The following is a 14,512-nucleotide window of genomic DNA, read 5'->3' as shown; positions in this document are numbered from 1 at the left end:
CCTGTAGCTGCCATAGGTCCTGTAGCTGCCATAGGTCCTGTATCTGCCATAGGTCCTGTATCTGCCATAGGTCCTGTAGATGCCATAGGTCCTGCATCTGCCATAGGTCCTGTATCTGCCATAGGTCCTGTAGCTGCCATAGGTCCTGTATCTGCCATAGGTCCTGTAGCTGCCATAGGTCCTGTAGCTGCCATAGGTCCTGCATCTGCCATAGGTCCTGTATCTGCCATAGGTCCTGTAGCTGCCATAGGTCCTGTAGCTGCCATAGGTCCTGCATCTGCCATAGGTCCTGTAGCTGCCATAGGTCCTGTAGCTGCCATAGGTCCTGTATCTGCCATAGGTCCTGTAGCTGCCATAGGTCCTGTAGCTGCCATAGGTCCTGCATCTGCCATAGGTCCTGTAGCTGCCATAGGTCCTGTATCTGCCATAGGTCCTGTAGCTGCCATAGGTCCTGTAGCTGCCATAGGTCCTGTATCTGCCATAGGTCCTGTAGCTGCCATAGGTCCTGTATCTGCCATAGGTCCTGTAGCTGCCATAGGTCCTGTAGCTGCCATAGGTCCTGTAGCTGCCATAGGTCCTGTAGCTGCCATAGGTCCTGTATCTGCCATAGGTCCTGTATCTGCCATAGGTCCTGTAGCTGCCATAGGTCCTGTAGCTGCCATAGGTCCTGCATCTGCCATAGGTCCTGTATCTGCCATAGGTCCTGTAGCTGCCATAGGTCCTGTAGCTGCCATAGGTCCTGCATCTGCCATAGGTCCTGTAGCTGCCATAGGTCCTGTAGCTGCCATAGGTCCTGTATCTGCCATAGGTCCTGTAGCTGCCATAGGTCCTGTAGCTGCCATAGGTCCTGCATCTGCCATAGGTCCTGTAGCTGCCATAGGTCCTGTATCTGCCATAGGTCCTGTAGCTGCCATAGGTCCTGTAGCTGCCATAGGTCCTGTATCTGCCATAGGTCCTGTAGCTGCCATAGGTCCTGTATCTGCCATAGGTCCTGTAGCTGCCATAGGTCCTGTAGCTGCCATAGGTCCTGTAGCTGCCATAGGTCCTGTAGCTGCCATAGGTCCTGTATCTGCCATAGGTCCTGTATCTGCCATAGGTCCTGTAGCTGCCATAGGTCCTGTATCTGCCATAGGTCCTGTAGCTGCCATAGGTCCTGTAGCTGCCATAGGTCCTGCATCTGCCATAGGTCCTGTATCTGCCATAGGTCCTGTAGCTGCCATAGGTCCTGTAGCTGCCATAGGTCCTGCATCTGCCATAGGTCCTGTAGCTGCCATAGGTCCTGTAGCTGCCATAGGTCCTGTATCTGCCATAGGTCCTGTAGCTGCCATAGGTCCTGTAGCTGCCATAGGTCCTGCATCTGCCATAGGTCCTGTAGCTGCCATAGGTCCTGTATCTGCCATAGGTCCTGTAGCTGCCATAGGTCCTGTAGCTGCCATAGGTCCTGTATCTGCCATAGGTCCTGTAGCTGCCATAGGTCCTGTATCTGCCATAGGTCCTGTAGCTGCCATAGGTCCTGTAGCTGCCATAGGTCCTGTAGCTGCCATAGGTCCTGTATGTGCCATAGGTCCTGTATCTGCCATAGGTCCTGTAGCTGCCATAGGTCCTGTATCTGCCATAGGTCCTGTAGCTGCCTTAGGTCCTGTATCTGCCATAGGTCCTGTATCTGCCATAGGTCCTGTAGCTGCCATAGGTCCTGTATCTGCCATAGGTCCTGTATCTGCCATAGGTCCTGTAGCTGCCATAGGTCCTGTAGCTGCCATAGGTCCTGTAGCTGCCATGGGTCCTGCATCTGCCATAGGTCCTGTATCTGCCATAGGTCCTGTAGCTGCCATAGGTCCTGTAGCTGCCATAGGTCCTGTATCTGCCATAGGTCCTGTATCTGCCATAGGTCCTGTAGCTGCCATAGGTCCTGTAGCTGTCATAGGTCCTGTATCTGCCATAGGTCCTGTATCTGCCATAGGTCCTGTATCTGCCATAGGTCCTGTAGCTGCCATAGGTCCTGTAGCTGCCATAGGTCCTGTATCTGCCATAGGTCCTGTATCTGCCATAGGTCCTGTAGCTGCCATAGGTCCTGTAGCTGCCATAGGTCCTGTATCTGCCTTAGGTCCTGTAGCTGCCATAGGTCCTGTAGCTGCCATAGGTCCTGTTGCTGCCATAGGTCCTGTATGTGCCATAGGTCCTGTATCTGCCATAGGTCCTGTAGCTGCCATAGGTCCTGTATCTGCCATAGGTCCTGTAGCTGCCATAGGTCCTGTATCTGCCATAGGTCCTGTATCTGCCATAGGTCCTGTATCTGCCATAGGTCCTGTAGCTGCCATAGGTCCTGTATCTGCCATAGGTCCTGTATCTGCCATAGGTCCTGTAGCTGCCATAGGTCCTGTAGCTGCCATAGGTCCTGTAGCTGCCATGGGTCCTGCATCTGCCATAGGTCCTGTATCTGCCATAGGTCCTGTAGCTGCCATAGGTCCTGTAGCTGCCATAGGTCCTGTATCTGCCATAGGTCCTGTATCTGCCATAGGTCCCGTAGCTGCCATAGGTCCTGTAGCTGTCATAGGTCCTGTATCTGCCATAGGTCCTGTATCTGCCATAGGTCCTGTATCTGCCATAGGTCCTGTAGCTGCCATAGGTCCTGTAGCTGCCATAGGTCCTGTATCTGCCATAGGTCCTGTATCTGCCTTAGGTCCTGTAGCTGCCATAGGTCCTGTAGCTGCCATAGGTCCTGTAGCTGCCATAGGTCCTGTAGCTGCCATAGGTCCTGTATCTGCCATAGGTCCTGTATCTGCCATAGGTCCTGTAGCTGCCATAGGTCCTGTATCTGCCATAGGTCCTGTAGCTGCCATAGGTCCTGTAGCTGCCATAGGTCCTGCATCTGCCATAGGTCCTGTATCTGCCATAGGTCCTGTAGCTGCCATAGGTCCTGTAGCTGCCATAGGTCCTGCATCTGCCATAGGTCCTGTAGCTGCCATAGGTCCTGTAGCTGCCATAGGTCCTGTATCTGCCATAGGTCCTGTAGCTGCCATAGGTCCTGTAGCTGCCATAGGTCCTGCATCTGCCATAGGTCCTGTAGCTGCCATAGGTCCTGTATCTGCCATAGGTCCTGTAGCTGCCATAGGTCCTGTAGCTGCCATAGGTCCTGTATCTGCCATAGGTCCTGTAGCTGCCATAGGTCCTGTATCTGCCATAGGTCCTGTAGCTGCCATAGGTCCTGTAGCTGCCATAGGTCCTGTAGCTGCCATAGGTCCTGTAGCTGCCATAGGTCCTGTAGCTGCCATAGGTCCTGTATCTGCCATAGGTCCTGTATCTGCCATAGGTCCTTTAGCTGCCATAGGTCCTGTATCTGCCATAGGTCCTGTAGCTGCCATAGGTCCTGTAGCTGCCATAGGTCCTGCATCTGCCATAGGTCCTGTATCTGCCATAGGTCCTGTAGCTGCCATAGGTCCTGTAGCTGCCATAGGTCCTGCATCTGCCATAGGTCCTGTAGCTGCCATAGGTCCTGTAGCTGCCATAGGTCCTGTATCTGCCATAGGTCCTGTAGCTGCCATAGGTCCTGTAGCTGCCATAGGTCCTGTATCTGCCATAGGTCCTGTATCTGCCATAGGTCCTGTAGCTGCCATAGGTCCTGTATCTGCCATAGGTCCTGTAGCTGCCATAGGTCCTGTAGCTGCCATAGGTCCTGCATCTGCCATAGGTCCTGTATCTGCCATAGGTCCTGTAGCTGCCATAGGTCCTGTAGCTGCCATAGGTCCTGCATCTGCCATAGGTCCTGTAGCTGCCATAGGTCCTGTAGCTGCCATAGGTCCTGTATCTGCCATAGGTCCTGTAGCTGCCATAGGTCCTGTAGCTGCCATAGGTCCTGCATCTGCCATAGGTCCTGTAGCTGCCATAGGTCCTGTATCTGCCTTAGGTCCTGTAGCTGCCATAGGTCCTGTAGCTGCCATAGGTCCTGTTGCTGCCATAGGTCCTGTATGTGCCATAGGTCCTGTATCTGCCATAGGTCCTGTAGCTGCCATAGGTCCTGTATCTGCCATAGGTCCTGTAGCTGCCATAGGTCCTGTATCTGCCATAGGTCCTGTATCTGCCATAGGTCCTGTATCTGCCATAGGTCCTGTAGCTGCCATAGGTCCTGTATCTGCCATAGGTCCTGTATCTGCCATAGGTCCTGTAGCTGCCATAGGTCCTGTAGCTGCCATAGGTCCTGTAGCTGCCATGGGTCCTGCATCTGCCATAGGTCCTGTATCTGCCATAGGTCCTGTAGCTGCCATAGGTCCTGTAGCTGCCATAGGTCCTGTATCTGCCATAGGTCCTGTATCTGCCATAGGTCCCGTAGCTGCCATAGGTCCTGTAGCTGTCATAGGTCCTGTATCTGCCATAGGTCCTGTATCTGCCATAGGTCCTGTATCTGCCATAGGTCCTGTAGCTGCCATAGGTCCTGTAGCTGCCATAGGTCCTGTATCTGCCATAGGTCCTGTATCTGCCTTAGGTCCTGTAGCTGCCATAGGTCCTGTAGCTGCCATAGGTCCTGTAGCTGCCATAGGTCCTGTAGCTGCCATAGGTCCTGTATCTGCCATAGGTCCTGTATCTGCCATAGGTCCTGTAGCTGCCATAGGTCCTGTATCTGCCATAGGTCCTGTAGCTGCCATAGGTCCTGTAGCTGCCATAGGTCCTGCATCTGCCATAGGTCCTGTATCTGCCATAGGTCCTGTAGCTGCCATAGGTCCTGTAGCTGCCATAGGTCCTGTAGCTGCCATAGGTCCTGTAGCTGCCATAGGTCCTGTATCTACCATAGGTCCTGTAGCTGCCATAGGTCCTGTAGCTGCCATAGGTCCTGTAGCTGCCATAGGTCCTGTAGCTGCCAAAGGTCCTGTATCTGCCATAGGTCCTGTAGCTGCCATAGGTCCTGTAGCTGCCATAGGTCCTGTAGCTGCCATAGGTCCTGTAGCTGCTGCTCTGGCCGCTGAGCTGAAAGCAGATGGAGTAACCAGAGCACGCTTTGTGGAAGTTCAGCAGCGAGTTTCAGACAATATGGACGATCTGCAGACAGTAAGGGCCCATAAGGAGGCGCTGTGGGCCAGATGGAGGCACTGTGGGCCCAGAAGGAGGCGCTGTGGCCCAGAAGGAGGCGCTGTGGGTCAGATGGAGGCGCTGTGGGCCAGATGGAGGCGCTGTGGGCCCAGAAGGAGGCGCTGTGGCCCAGATGGCGGCGCTGTGGCCCAGATGGAGGCGCTGTGGGCAGGATGGAGACGCTGTGGGCCAGATGGAGGCGCTGAGGGCCAGATGGAGGGGCTGAGGACCCAGAAGGAGGCGCTGTGGTCCAGATGGAGGCGCTGTGGGCCAGATGGAGGCGCTGTTGACCCAGAAGGAGGCGCTCTGGCCCAGATGGAGGCACTGTGGGCCAGATGGAGGCGCTGAGGGCCAGATGGAGGGGCTGAGGACCCAGAAGGAGGCGCTGTGGTCCAGATGGAGGCGCTGTGGGCCAGATGGAGGCGCTGTGGACCCAGAAGGAGGCGCTCTGGCCCAGATGGAGGCACTGTGGGCCAGATGGAGGCGCTGAGGGCCAGATGGAGGGGCTGAGGACCCAAAAGGAGGCGCTGTGGTCCAGATGGAGGCGCTGTGGGCCAGATGGAGGCGCTGTGGACCCAGAAGGAGGCGCTCTGGCCCAGATGGAGGCGCTGTGGGCCAGATGGAGGCGCTGAGGGCCAGATGGAGGCGCTGAGGGCCAGATGGAGGGGCTGTGGGCCAGATGGAGGCGCTGTGGGCCCAGAAGGAGGCGCTGAGGACCCAGAAGGAGGCGCTGTGGCCCAGATGGAGGCGCTGTGGGCCAGATGGAGGCGCTGTGGACCCAGAAGGAGGCGCTGAGGGCCAGATGGAGGCGCTGAGGGCCAGATGGAGGGGCTGTGGGCCAGATGGAGGCGCTGTGGGCCCAGAAGGAGGCGCTGTGGGCCAGATGGAGGCACTGTGGGCCAGATGGAGGCGCTGTGGTTCAGATGGAGGGGCTTTGGGCCAGATGGAGGGGCTTTGGGCCAGATGGAGGGGCTGTGGGCCAGATGGAGGCACTCTGTGCCACAAGGAGGCGCTGTGGGCCAGATGGAGGCGCTGAGGGCCAGATGGAGGGGCTGTGGGCCAGATGGAGGCGCTCTGGGCCCAGAAGGAGGCGTTGTGGGCCGCATGGAGACGCTGTGGGCCAGATGGAGGCGCTGTGGGCCAGATGGAGTGGCTGTGGGCCAGATGGAGGCGCTGTGGGCCAGATGGAGGCACTGTGGGCCAGATGGAGGGGCTGTGGGCCAGATGGAGGGGCTGTGGGCCAGATGGAGGCGCTCTGGCCCAGATGGAGGCGCTCTGGCCCAGATGGAGGCGCTGAGGGCCAGATGGAGGTGCTGAGGGCCAGATGGAGGCGCTGAGGGCCAGATGGAGGCGCTGTGGGCCCAGAAGGAGGCGCTGTGGGCCAGATGGAGGCACTGTGGGCCAGATGGAGGCGCTGTGGTTCAGATGGAGGGGCTTTGGGCCAGATGGAGGGGCTGTGGGCCAGATGGAGGCACTGTGTGCCACAAGGAGGCGCTGTGGGCCAGATGGAGGCGCTGAGGGCCAGATGGAGGGGCTGTGGGCCAGATGGAGGCGCTCTGGGCCCAGAAGGAGGCGTTGTTGGCCGCATGGAGACGCTGTGGGCCAGATGGAGGCGCTGTGGGCCAGATGGAGGCGCTGTGGGCCAGATGGAGGCGCTGTGGGCCAGATGGAGGCACTGTGGGCCAGATGGAGGGGCTGTGGGCCAGATGGAGGCGCTGAGGGCCAGATGGAGGCGCTGAGGGCCAGATGGAGGCGCTCTGGCCCAGATGGAGGCGCTTTGGGCCAGATGGAGGCGCTGAGGGCCAGATGGAGGCGCTGAGGGCCAGATGGAGGGGCTGTGGGCCAGATGGAGGCGCTGTGGCCCAGATGGAGGCGCTGTGGGCCAGATGGAGGCGCTGTGGGCCAGATGGAGGCGCTGAGGGCCAGATGGAGGTGCTGAGGGCCAGATGGAGGCGCTGAGGGCCAGATGGAGGGGCTGTGGGCCAGATGGAGGCGCTGTGGGCCCAGAAGGAGGCGCTGTGGGCCAGATGGAGGCACTGTGGGCCAGATGGAGGCGCTGTGGTTCAGATGGAGGGGCTTTGGGCCAGATGGAGGGGCTTTGGGCCAGATGGAGGGGCTGTGGGCCAGATGGAGGCACTGTGTGCCACAAGGAGGCGCTGTGGGCCAGATGGAGGCGCTGAGGGCCAGATGGAGGGGCTGTGGGCCAGATGGAGGCGCTCTGGGCCCAGAAGGAGGCGTTGTGGGCCGCATGGAGACGCTGTGGGCCAGATGGAGGCGCTGTGGGCCAGATGGAGTGGCTGTGGGCCAGATGGAGGCGCTGTGGGCCAGATGGAGGCACTGTGGGCCAGATGGAGGGGCTGTGGGCCAGATGGAGGGGCTGTGGGCCAGATGGAGGCGCTCTGGCCCAGATGGAGGCGCTCTGGCCCAGATGGAGGCGCTGAGGGCCAGATGGAGGTGCTGAGGGCCAGATGGAGGGGCTGAGGGCCAGATGGAGGCGCTGTGGGCCCAGAAGGAGGCGCTGTGGGCCAGATGGAGGCACTGTGGGCCAGATGGAGGCGCTGTGGTTCAGATGGAGGGGCTTTGGGCCAGATGGAGTGGCTGTGGGCCAGATGGAGGCACTGTGTGCCACAAGGAGGCGCTGTGGGCCAGATGGAGGCGCTGAGGGCCAGATGGAGGGGCTGTGGGCCAGATGGAGGCGCTCTGGGCCCAGAAGGAGGCGTTGTGGGCCGCATGGAGACGCTGTGGGCCAGATGGAGGCGCTGTGGGCCAGATGGAGGCGCTGTGGGCCAGATGGAGGCGCTGTGGGCCAGATGGAGGCACTGTGGGCCAGATGGAGGGGCTGTGGGCCAGATGGAGGGGCTGTGGGCCAGATGGAGGGGCTGTGGGCCAGATGGAGGCGCTCTGGCCCAGATGGAGGCGCTCTGGCCCAGATGGAGGCGCTGTGGGCCAGAAAGAGGCTCTTTCTGTAGATTTGGAGGAAAGATGATTAACACACTGTGGAGGTTCAATGCAGCTGCTTAATGACCTTTTGTTTAAGGACAAAAATGTCCAACAACATTTAGACTTATCTGGAGGAAAATGAGACTGTGGACATTTCCCCGCCCTTCCTTTAGGGTCCAAAGCAGTCTTGAGAGAACAAATTATAGCCAAAAACTCAAATTGTTGGAGGAAAACGATGCGTAAAAGGGGCGTCTTAAAATGCTAAAAGGAATTAAAAAGATGAGAGGAGAAATGAATAATATGACTTCACAGGAAATAGTTAAAAATATGCTCTTATAAAGCTCTAAAGACACACCTCAGAGTGGTATAAAGCTCTAAAGACACACCTCAGAGTGTATAAAGCTCTAAAGACACACCTCAGAGTGTATAAAGCTCTAAAGACACACCTCAGGGTGTTCTAAAGCTCTAAAGACACACCTCAGAGTGTTATAAAGCTCTAAAGACACACCTCAGAGTGTATAAAGCTCTAAAGACACACCTCAGAGTGTATAAAGCTCTAAAGACACACCTCAGGGTGTTCTAAAGCTCTAAAGACACACCTCAGAGTGTTATAAAGCTCTAAAGACACACCTCAGAGTGTATAAAGCTCTAAAGACACACCTCAGAGTGTTATAAAGCTCTAAAGACACACCTCAGAGTGTTATAAAGCTCTAAAGACACACCCCAGGGTGTTATAAAGCTCTAAAGACACACCCCAGGGTGTTATAAAGCTCTAAAGACACACCTCAGAGTGTTATAAAGCTCTAAAGACACCTCAGAGTGTATAAAGCTCTAAAGACACACCTCAGAGTGTTATAAAGCTCTAAAGACACACCTCAGAGTGTTATAAAGCTCTAAAGACACCTCAGAGTGTATAAAGCTCTAAAGACACACCTCAGAGTGTTATAAAGCTCTAAAGACACACCTCAGAGTGTTATAAAGCTCTAAAGACACACCTCAGAGTGTTATAAAGCTCTAAAGACACCTCAGAGTGTATAAAGCTCTAAAGACACACCTCAGAGTGTATAAAGCTCTAAAGACACACCTCAGAGTGTTATAAAGCTCTAAAGACACACCTCAGAGTGTATAAAGCTCTAAAGACACACCTCAGAGTGTTATAAAGATCTAAAGACACACCTCAGAGTGTATAAAGCTCTAGAGACACACCTCAGAGTGTTATAAAGCTCTAAAGACACACCTCAGAGTGTTATAAAGCTCTAAAGACACACCTCAGAGTGTTATAAAGCTCTAAAGACACACATCAGAGTGTATAAAGCTCTAAAAGACACACTTCAGAGTGGTATAAAGCTCTAAAAGACACACTTACTCCGTTACTTTTGGACACTTTTAACTGGGAACTTAATAAAACCTCCTAGTGTGAAAAAGGCCATCATGTCCCTTATACCAAAAGAAGGGAAGGAGCGAGGAGTGAAGAAGGCAGCAGGACCTGATGGCATAAGCCCCAGGCTCCTTGAGTCCTGCGCAGATGAACTGTTTGGAGTTATGGAGCATGTCTTCAACATGAGCCTGAAGCTGAGGGTGGTACCACAGGTCTGAAGACCTCCTGTCTGGTACCTGTGCCCAAGACACCGCGCCCCAAAGACCTCAACAGCTTCAGGCCAGTGGCTCTCACGTCCCACCTGATGAAGACACTGGAGCTGGTCCTGGACCACCTCCGTGGGTGTTCATCTGAACCACAAACTGGACTCATAACACAGACTGTACAGGAAGAGCCAGAGTGGCTCTACCTCCTGAGGAGACTCAGGTCTTTTGGAGTGACAGGGCCGCTCCTGACAGGGCCACTCCTGACAGGGCCACTCCTGACAGGGCCACTCCTGAAGACCTTCTCTGACTCTGTGGTGCATCAGCTCCTGTAGGTGTGGTCTGCTGGAGCAGCAGCATCACAGAGAGGGAGAGGAAGAGGCTGGACAAAGCTCCGTCCTGGACTGTGCTCTGGACTCGGTGCAGGAGGTGGGGGACAGAAGGGTCCTGGCTAAACTCACATCTATGCTGGACCATGAGTGTCACCCCCTGCAGGACACTCAGTCCCCTGCAGGACACTCTGTCCCCTGCAGGACACTCTGTCCGCTCTGGAGAGTAGCTTCAGTGACTGATCCACCCTCGCTGTGTGAAGGAAAGGTTTCGCAGGTCTTTCCTTCTGCTGCTGTCAGACTTTATAACAAATACTGTCATATCCATGTGCAATACTGACTAAATCATGTGCAATACTGTCACGAAAATGAACGAAGGTTCATGAACACGTTCATTCTGGTGTCTGTGAACGGCACGTTCATTCTTTTTAATTTGGTTCAATAAAGTGTCAGATTTCTAGAGACTTCCAGGCGAAAAACACATCATTATGTTGCCCAACCAGAGCCAGAGTGAGTGTGAGAGCTCCAGAGTTGTAGAGGCCGATAGTGCTATTGCAGACAGAGATTTTGCGTCTCGCGCTGCGTACGTGCATCAAAACAAAAAGCAGCATGGACCAGTTACAAGGAGTCGCCCTACCACTAGTTACAAGGAGTCGCCCTACCACCAGTTACAAGGAGTCGCCCTACCACCAGTTACAAGGAGTCGCCCTACCACCAGTTACAAGGAGTCGCCAAACGACCAGTTACAAGGAGTCGCCCTATGACCAGTTACAAGGAGTCGCCAAACTACCAGTTACAAGGAGTCGCCCTACGACCAGTTACAAGGAGTCGCCCTACCACCAGTTACAAGGAGTCGCCCTACCACCAGTTACGTGAGTTTTATGATGCGGTCGGTGAGGATGGAACAATCTTACATTTCTGTGCAGACTTTGCCTCTGGGGAAGTCTGTCCCTTCAGTGTAAATCCTGGGTAAAGGATTCAAAACTTGATATGAAGATGAATCTGACACATATTTTCAGCATTAAACTGATACAATAATTGCTGCCTGTGGTTGTATTTGGGCTGTGGAAATAAATTAGAAACATTATAGCACAATATTAAAAAAAAAGAACTGAACTAGTTCATTTTTTGGAACTGTGAACCTAGTTCAAAATTTTGAATTATGAACTGAACTAGTTCATGTAGAAAGGGAACTTTCCCAATACTGACATACCCATGTGCAATACTGTCATATTCATGTGCAACACAGTCATACCCATGTGCAATACTGTCATACCCATGTGCAATACTGTCATACCCATGTGCAATACTGTCATAGCCATGTGCAATACTGTCATACCCATGTGCAATACTGTCATATTTATGTGTTATACTGTCATACCCATGTGCAATACTGTCATAGCCATGTGCAATACTGTCATACCCATGTGCAATACTGTCATACCCATGTGCAATACTGTCATAGCCATGTGCAATACTGTCATACCCATGTGCAATACTGTCATATTTATGTGTTATACTGTCATACCCATGTGCAATACTGTCATAGCCATGTGCAATACTGTCATACCCATGTGCAATACTGTCATACCCATGTGCAATACTGTCATATTTATGTGTTATACTGTCATACCCATGTGCAATACTGTCATACCCATGTGCAATACTGTCATACCCCTGTGCGATACTGTCATATTTATGTGTTATACTGTCATACCCATGTGCAATACTGTCATAGCCATGTGCAATACTGTCATACCCATGTGCAATACTGTCATACCCATGTGCAATACTGTCATATTCATGTGCAATACTGTCATCACTAAACTACCTGCATCTTAACCCTGAAAAAACCGAGGTCATTGTGTTTGGCCCTAAGCATCTACGAGACTCTCTATCTGAGCAGATAGTCACACTGGACAATGTCAGTGTAGCCTCCAGTTCTACTGTAAGAAACCTTGGAGTCTTATTTGACCAGGAGCTCTCATTTAAAGCTCATATAAATCAAGCTTGTAAAACAGCCTATTTCCATTTGCGCAACAAGAGCCAAAATCAGAAGAATCCTGCCTAAAATGATGCCGAAAAACTTATCCATGCATTTGTAACGACTAGATTAGACTACTGTAACTCCCTGCTTGCAGCGTGTCCTAAAAGCTCCATAAAAAGCTTTCAACTGGTTCAAAATGCAACAGCAAGATTACTAACAGGAACAAAAAGAAGAGAGCACATTACGCCGGTGCTGAAGTCTCTTCACTGGCTCCCCGTCGAGTCTAGAATCAAATTCAAAATTCTACTCTTGACCTACAAAGCCATAAATGACATGGCCCCATCCTACCTCAAAGATGCTATAGAACCATATCATCCAAACAGAGCTCTTCTCTCTCAGAATGCTGGCCTTCTGGTGGTGCCAAGAGTCTCTAAAAGTACTGTAGGAGGTAGAGCCTTCTGGTGGTGCCAAGAGTCTCTAAAAGTACTGTAGGAGGTAGAGCGTTTAGCTACCAAGCTCCTGTGTTATGGAATCAGCTCCCGACCCATGTTAAATATGCTGACACAGTCTCTTCATTTAAGTCCAGGCTTAAAACGTTCCTCTTCGAAATCGCTTATGGTCAGACTAGTTAGGAACAGAAACATAAACCCACAGCTTTAGCTACGCTGCCCTAGGAGTAACTATGCTGGGGGAAGTATGACAGCTTGAGCACTATCCTCTTCTTCTGACTACTTATTCTATCAAACAATATTTATTTTTTGATTCCACTTGCAAACTGTTCACCGCCTTCTTTTTCTTTCTTTCACTCCTGAGGACCTGTGGACCCAGATGCCCCTCCCCTGGTGAAGTGGTCCCTGCCCTGTGTGGATGGTCCCTCATCTGCCTGAGGAGTGGGTCCAGCTCGCCTCAGTCGGTCCCTCATCTGCCTGAAGAGTGGGTCCAGTTCGCCTCAGTCGGTCCCTCATCTGCCTGAAGAGTGGGTCCAGTTCGCCTCAGTCGGTCCCTCATCTGCCTGAAGAGTGGGTCCAGTTCGCCTCAGTCGGTCCCTCATCTGCCTGAAGAGTGGGTCCAGCTCGACTCAGACGGTCCCTCATCTGCCTGAAGAGTGGGTCCAGCTCGACTCAGACGGTCCCTCATCTGCCTGAAGAGTGGGTCCAGTTCGACTCAGACGGTCCCTCATCTGCCTGAAGAGTGGGTCCAGTTCGCCTCCGACGGTCCCTCATCTGCCTGAAGAGTGGGTCCAGCTCGACTCAGACGGTCCCTCATCTGCCTGAAGAGTGGGTCCAGTTCGCCTCAGTCGGTCCCTCATCTGCCTGAAGGGTGGGTCCAGCTCGCCTCAGTCGGTCCCTCATCTGCCTGTAGAGTGGGTCCAGCTCCAGTCTCCCTCGTGTCCGTCTGTGAGAGTCGGATCTCTCCTTCACTGGAACTCCTCCAGGTTTCTACGCTTTTTTCCCAAAGAGGTTTTTTTGTATTTTTTTCCTGGCCGAGAAGGAGAGTCTAAGGACAGAGGACCCTGGGACATCGTCCCTCGCCACCACAGACATTGTTGATTCATTTCTCCCTGTGGCCCTCAGAGGCAACTGTTGTTGTGATTTTGGGCCTTACAAAAATAAATTGATTTGATTTGATTTGCAATACTGTCATATTCATGTGCAATACTGTTATACCCATGTGCAATACTGACATAATCATGTGCAATACTGTCATATTCATGTGCAATACTGTGACATAATGTTAATCTTCCTGGTGCAATATTCTCTGTCCATATAACAGCTGTAATAAAAGTGTTACTATTGTTATTTTTATTATTTTCTTCTGTACATGCTTTGTGTTGCAACACTGGAATGTCTCCATTGTGGGACAAATATAGGCTTATCTTATATTAAAAATATAAAAATTATCACCACTGACTCTGGAAATGGGGATGAGGCAGGGCTGTGCCTGGTCTCTCCTCCTGTTTGACTTGTATTTGAGAAAGAGAGAGAGAGGGCGAAAGGGAGAATAAGATGAGAGGGAGAGAGAGCGTGAGAGAGGGAGAAAGAGCGAGAGACAAGGAGAATGAGAGAGGGAGAGTGAGGGAGAACGAGAAAGAGAGGCGAGCTCGCGAGAGAGGAAGTGAGAAAGACAAAGAGAGAGAGAGAAAGAGAGATAGAAGGGGAGAAGGAGAGAGCGTGAGAGAGGGAGAAAGTGTTTTTAAGCCCCTGTAATTACACGCAATGACCAGAAGAGGGCAGCAACTATCTTATATTCACCTGAATTATGTCCAACAGAATGGAACAAATCCTCCCAAACTGAATCCACAAAGATCAGACACAAGACGACATAAGAGCATCTTTACACACAATGAGACACACACAAGACGACATAAGACCATCTTTACACACAATGAGACACACACAAGAGGACATAAGACCATCTTTACACACAATGAGACACACACAAGCGCAGCCTTTGACACTATAAACCATTCCATCCTCCTACAAAGGCTGCGCCAACTGGGTGTTGAGGGCTCTGCACTCGACTGGCTCACATCCTACCTCACCAACAGGCAAGAGTTCATTTCCCTCTCCGGTCACTCATCCACCCTCTCCCCAGTAACGCAGGGGTCCCCCAG

This window comes from Eucyclogobius newberryi, unplaced genomic scaffold (assembly GCF_026437365.1).
Source record: "Eucyclogobius newberryi isolate DKJ021-1_F unplaced genomic scaffold, fEucNew1.0.hap1 SCAF_13, whole genome shotgun sequence".
Taxonomy (NCBI): domain Eukaryota; kingdom Metazoa; phylum Chordata; class Actinopteri; order Gobiiformes; family Gobiidae; genus Eucyclogobius; species Eucyclogobius newberryi.
Note: the sequence above shows the minus strand (reverse complement) of the source record.